Consider the following 7,429-nt stretch of genomic DNA (forward strand, 5'->3'; position numbering starts at 1 on the left):
ATGGACCTGGTGGAAAATGATGGTGCTTCTCAGGTGCACACTCTGCTAAAAAAAGTCTTTTTTTACTGTTTTGAAAAAACCTCTTCTATTTTTTTGTTGTACCAAATGGTTTTATACTGTGCAGCATAAGGTAAGCAATAGATTGAGTACTCTATGGGCATGGTTGTTAGCCCAGTGGGCTCGCTTTATAGGTTAAAACTTGGGATGTTCTTTTTCTTAAAGTGGTTCTTTGTTGAACTTATTGGTATTAGGCATGGTTTTTGATCTTTTTTAGGAGCATGGTTTCTTGCTCCCTTGAACATTTATTGCATCTAGCTAATTGAAATACCGAGTTGTTTGGAAACAGGTATCTCATGATGTTCAGGGCTCTTTTTGTTCCCAAAACCCCTTGTAAAGTTAAGATACCAGCTTTGTATTATGTTGTTTTTTGGCGGCCTTTGGGGCGTTGAGATTGGTAACTAGTTGAGATTGTGCTGCCTATGTTTTGATTAAAAAAGGGGGGAGGTTGATATGATGCTTTGATTTGTTAAATGGAGTAGATACTCCCAACCCAAAACACAAGGCAATGGTACTGTTTGTGAATTTGAGCTCTGTGTATACTGTAGATATCACTCTCTTAGTTACATGCTTTAAGAAGCCTTTGCTCCATGTAATTAGGAGTGAAGTGTGGATATCACCTTTCGAGTATCGCTCACAGATTTTTTTTTGTAGTTTTTTGATGACAATCCTATGACTAGGCAACCTATATCTTGTAAGGGTTTTTTAAGCATGACATTGATTGGTACAATATATGGTGATATAGGGTACTACATGTTTGATTGGATCTTGGTATTTTGTTTTGGCTTGACATGCTAGACCAAATCTGATGCCTAAACCTAACATAAGGTTTTTTTGAATGAGTGAGTCTGATGTTAGACTACTGTGACTTTATGGAGAAAGATGGTAAGAAGATTACCGTGCTGATGAGTTTCTTTGACTAAATAAATAACTTGCAAAATATTTTAGGGGTTTGGGGCTGATTTTGGTTTTGAGACACTTTGATAAGAAGGGGTGGTTCCCTTTTGATCAGAATGATATGTACATTAATATCTATTAAGGTCTAATTAAAATGGGTCTATATAGAAACCATACATATAATTACTTCCATAAGTCAAAGAGACAATTATGTCTTTTGAAATAATAGAAAAACACACACCTTATACTGGACTACATAGGCACTTTGGACGTTTGGTTTAAATTAAAAATTTGTAAGTTAGACATGGATAACAATTGATATAGTCCGTTAAGACTTGTAAAATGCATTCAAGGCTAACGTATCTGTTGTCTTGTTTGAAAGGATGAGGGTGAGGATTCTATCCTTTCTTGGAAATTTTTGGCTTAAAGCAAATGTCCGACCTTGAGAAACTAGACTCTTGCCACTTCATGGAACAAACAACTTAGTTTGGCCATTGTATCTGTACACTAGGATGAGACCTCCTTCTTCTTATAGCCATGTACAAAAATAATTCTAAAACTGAGTTTTTTATGTGCCTATCATTGTCACTTGTCTAAATCCAGCTGTCCTTTGAATGTTAATGTTCATTTATATTTATTAATTAAGTAAAATAGCTACACACACACACACACACACACACACACACACACACACACACACACACACACACACACACACACACACACACACACACACACACACACACACACACACACACACACACACACACACACACAAGTTTAATGTGTTTACGTTCCTTCCAGACCTTCTCCTATGGGGAAAACAATTAGGTAACACATTGCACACATGCATTGCTTGTTGTAGGGATTTTGCCATTGATTGAAGACAAAGTATATGCATGTCATACTGAAGTGCTGCAAGGCACATGAAATCTTGCAAGGTCCCAAAAACTTGAGGTTCCTATGTTCAATCTAGCCCTATATAAAGATCGCAACCTCAAAAATCTCCTCAGATTTAAGTGTCCTATATGTCTCTACTGTAGACAAACATGGCTTCTTGTGGCCAAAGTACAAAATTTATGCTCGGCCTTGATATGGTCATTGGTCAATGTTCTTCATAGGTGTTCATTCAATATTTCTCAAGACATACAATACAATTTTTAAAATATTAATCTACCATGAGATATTTGTTTCTTACATTGTTTCCAGGTAGAGTACAAATATACACTTTGTTGACATCTTCTTGATGGTTCTAGCATCATCATGGTTTCTTTTGAATGTCTCGTAATTAAATAAGCATACAATTAGGTAATAATACTTCATGGTACATTCTATAGAGGTATTTATCATCATATTATGATATTAGCCAAGAGAGCACCCCTAGTTCTATGTGTGGAGTTGACATTGTAAGATGTTGAATTTATTTCTATGTCATCTTAAGAGCATCATCCAAGAAACATTTCTTGAGAGGAAGACTTCTATTTAAATTCAATAGCATGAAAAATAGTTTTTAAAACATCACCATGTAATAAAGCTATTGTTACATCCATTTGGACTAGCTCTAGGTCATCAGTAGCAACTAATCAAAGCAACAATGTCAGCGTCTCCATTTTGACCACTGGATTTTTTTTTCATTAAAATCTATGGCATACTCTTGCTTGAATCCCTTAGCTACTGATCAAGCTTTGTATTTCCCAACATTGGATGCAAATTTTCATTTGTAGACCTATTTACAAGGCAATGCTTTCTTACCTCTTGGCAATGGAACCAAATACCAAGTTTTGTTCTTTTCCATGCTAGAAAACTCACCGTTCCCATTGAGTTGTATCCTTGGCTAGCATGGCCTCTTTGTGATAAAAAATCTCACCTTTATCTATTAGCAACACCAAATCAATGCCAAAAACAAACCACTCTGGGACAAAAAATGCATAGAAATACTCTCTGAGCAGTAGGCATAAACTAGAGAGTAGCAAAATATATGTACACACTGTCAAACTGACAAATGATTGTTGACATGGCATCAAAGCACCTAGTCCTCTCTATACATGGCCTATGATAAGGATACCATATGGCAATCTTCAAAGACCTAATCCACCTCGCACTATGTAACCCAACCCCCAGCGTTTGGTTTCAAAAAACCTCACGTACGACCGTCACAAAAGGCTAAGCAATGACATGACTATATGACAGTCTCAAAAATGACCATCTTCTTGACCAGGTCTCAAAAATGGCCAAGACTACTGTACTGGCCAAGATGGCTCCGTAAATGCATACTAAGGTAGTATCCATAACAAACATAAATATGATAATCTTTGCAATAAGTAGGATATGCACTCAAATAGGCACCAATCACAATGCAAGCAATAACTACAAATCCCACCAAAAATGCAATCTAAGAGTAGACCAAAAGTTGGTCAACACCTACTACATGCTCTCAATGATAGAGATAACCACACTGCCAACCATAGATGCTTGTTGACCCATGGGTCAACAACATGAAATAACTCGACCTTATTCTCTAAAATTTATGAAATGCTGTGGATTATGGTTAGAAACATCACTTGTAATAAGTAGCTAGTCTAGTTACAGAAGCCGGGGTGCAATGGCACTTCTAGATTGTAAATACAAAGCCATTTTATCCCTTGAACTCTATTTTAGGTTTAACCTATGGTAGCCTTAGTATATAAGGTCCCTATCATTTTGTATGAAGAGAAATTTTATCATAATCAAGGTTTAAGCCGCCGTCGACTGTGTGTGTGAGAGAAAGAGAGAGCGTGAGCTTCATCCTGGTGCTACTCCCCGCTCGCTCATTGCATTGGAGAGCCGATTTCACCATTGTAATAGGCTCGATGTGAGAGCTACGCAACAATGCTAAGAATTTCACGCAAGACAGAGCACGCATGTTGATGCATCTATGACCCATTTGTGGTTGTAAGTGTATCAAACAATGTCTCTTTTTTGCTTTCAAGTAGTCATTAGAATCGTGGCGACATAAGCTACACATATGTACTCATAGACTTCAATTTTAGGCACTTTTGAAATCCGACTCTGTCTTTATACATGTTTTTTGCAAATGGATCTAGAGTGAGGGTTTTGATTCCAGAGGCTTTGGAACAGGTGTATCCTAGAGAGGGGATGTTGTTCCTTAAGTTTCATACGATTCTGGTTTGGTTTAGTGAGTTTCCTTCCGTTTGTGTCTATGTGGTTGTGTGGTGTAGTTGAGAGCAATGAGATTCTGGTTTGTGGTTTAGTTAGCCTTCCAGAGTGTTGTATGCATGGGATGGTCTCAGCTTGACAAGCAAAAGAGATTTCCTCCGTGCACCTATCGTGTCCTCTATGTCCTTGATTGACATTCTGTTGATCTAGGTATTGTTGCATGCACTTCATAGGTGTTGTGATTCACTCCCACAACATTGGCGCCATTGCCGGGGACACAAGGACTTGAGTAGGTGATCCTACTAACACTCATGTGATGGTTGCTTGCTTTAGTTTTGACTAAAGAGAGCGTTTTTCTTAAGTGGATCTGGAAGATGTTATTCCGAGATCAAGTGGATAGCCAGGAAGCGTGTGTCTTGACGAGGGTCTGCGACTAGGTAGATTTAATTAGGATTTGTAGTATTAGTTGTAGATTATAGTAATTGTTCGTGGTTGAGTTCTTTGTGAGGCGATAAAAGCATTTTCTAGTCTGTGTGTGGCATTGCAGCATTTTTCTACTCATAAATGAAAAACCCCATATGATTTGTAGGAGTAGCTTTAGGTAAGTGATCTGATTCTGATATAGATCTATTCTTCATTGATTTATTTTCTGAAGTGCTTGTTTGCATTTGAAATCATTGAAAAGTCTTCTTTTAAGGGTAAAAATGCAATAAACAGCTATCTATTGGCATATTTTCATGACTGTTTGGTGATGTGCATATAAGAGAGCATGTGTAAGAATTCTGTGTAGAAAAATTAAAATTCTATAAACTTGGACATCATACGCATATGATGTCTCAAGAGGCATTTGGAGACCAAATTTGAAAAATCTGACTACACCAGAGTATTTAGAAGGGGGTTTGACCCTAGATACACACTGAGCTAGAGTTTTGACCAACTCTTGATGTCCAAAAGACAAAAAACGGAGTGTCAGAAATGGAAAAAAGAAAACTTGTGATCCTGAGCACACTTTTGCATGAAAATTGGTAGAAGTGCTTGAAGGGCCAATGCTGAAGACTTGGGGATGCATGTGAATGTATTCTGACAAAAAATCCACCAGTAGATATCATACACGTATGATGTCACAAGGCTAATTCTAGCAGCAAAAGTGAACTTTTGACAGTATATCCATCTTTTGCATGTTATGTTTAGCACATATACCAAATTTCACTTTATTTGGACATATAGATTGAGAATTGGGGGGATTTTACTCTTTTAAGGTATTTCCTTGCCAAAAGTGATACAATTTTGATGTCCAAAATTTGATACATCAAGGAGCACCTGTGGTAGAAATAGAAGTCCATGCTGACCACCTAGAAATCATACACGTATGATGTCTTAGAGGCCCAATCGGAGGTCAAAAGTCACAATGATTGCATCCTTGTGATCTACAACATTTAGGAAGCATATATGCCAAATTTCATTAAGTTTGAAGCATTTTTGGGCTTGCAAAGGCCATCAGATGCATCTAGGCAAGTGATTGCTTGAATTGATCATAACTTGCACAAAAAGTGTTGAAATTCAATTATGAAACTTGCTATGGGTTGCCAGTGTAGTGAGGAACCTCTAGAGTGAATTTCACTTCAAACTGACCAAGTAAACATCATACGCATATGATGTCTAAAGGGCACTTTTAGGGACCAAAATTGACATTTGAGCTTACAAGTTCATTCAATTCTGAGCACATAGACATCATACGCGTATATATCTCAAGTCCAGATCTAAAAGTCCAATTGCACTTTTTACCTCACAAAGGGTTGGGAAGTGATGATAAGCATGTTTGCAAAATTTCATCTCATTTGGACTCATATTTTTGAGTTCAAGGAGATTTTTGCAGATACAAGAAGTTAAAGGTGAGAAAGTAGTGATTTTGAACAATTTTGACATCCAAAATTTGATGTGATCACATATTCTTGTTGTATGCATCAAGGAGTACCTAGGGTAGAAATCTAAGTGAACTATGAGCCAAAAAACATCATACATGTATGATGTCTTAGAGGCAAGATCTAGGTAAATCAGACATCTGAGTATACCCTAGTGTCCTAGAGCATAAAAGAAGTCCCTAGCCAAAATTTCATTGAATTTGGAGCATGTTTAGGCTTGCAAAGTCCAAAAGATGGAAATTGGGAAAGGTTCATGCTTGTATTGACCATAACTTGCACAAAAAATGTTCAAATTGAATTATGAAAGTTGCTGAGAGTTGCTTGAGTGACAAGGAGTCTTTGGGACAAAAGTCACTTCATTATGGCACAAAAGACATCATATGTGCATGATGTCTCAAGTGTCAAATTAGTGGTCAAAACTCACATACGAGCTCACAAAGTGTTTGCCAGCATAAAATAAGCCTAGAGACCTGTCAATTTGGATCACTTTTGGCTTAGTTAACCTCCTAGGGAAGTTGTAGGAACCAAGCAAAAAAAGGAGTGAAATACTTGTCTAAAAGTTTTAGAATCACAAACTGAGACTTGGAGTGGTTAGAGTACATCAAGGAGAGTCTACAATTGAAGTTTGGAGAAAATATGAGTCAGTAAACATCATACGCGTATGAAGTCTCCAGGCACAGATTCACTGTTTGGGGCATAAATTGAGCTTCCAGTATCAGATTCATAAACTTTTTTTTATCAAAACGAAGCTCAAGAGTAGCTCTACAAGATCTAGTGTCAACTTCCTTTGATCCTTAATTGTTGGTCGGTGTCCGAAAAATGTTTTTTTAAGGCTTCAAAATTCATCCGGAAGTTGGGGGCGTCTAAAACTAACAATTTGAGAGAATTGTGAGAAAACGGTTGCGGTTTTGGACATAGTTTTGACTTTTCCCTAACCAAAGCACTTGAACACATTGGCATAAGTCTTTTTGTATCAAGCTAAAGCTATTAAGCACAGATATCATGTCCTCTTTAGAGTCAAACACAAATTACACAAGCTCTAGGATCCCAACAATAGAGGAACATCCGCCCATAATGGATCTTCCAAACTTGAAGTTGCTAAAGACCAATTTTGTGGAGAGAGTTTGGATTACAGATCATGAGAGTGAAGGATTGTATAGATACATTGGCGGCAGTGAGGTTAACCTTTATAGGTGCTCAGAGACATAGCTAACGGATTACAAACTCTTATATGTCTATACACACGGAGTCAAGTACCAATAGAAATTTATAGTTGTTGACAAGTATAGACGAGAATACAGAGTTGTAGAAAGAAAAAATCCATGGACTACATTAAAAACAGGTGGATATTTGGTCAATGAAGGACCATAGATACCTCCACCAAGCACGGGGATTCC

The sequence above is a fragment of the Adiantum capillus-veneris genome, chromosome 3, assembly GCF_014529385.1.
Source record: "Adiantum capillus-veneris isolate H3 chromosome 3, ASM1452938v2, whole genome shotgun sequence".
NCBI lineage: Eukaryota > Viridiplantae > Streptophyta > Polypodiopsida > Polypodiales > Pteridaceae > Adiantum > Adiantum capillus-veneris.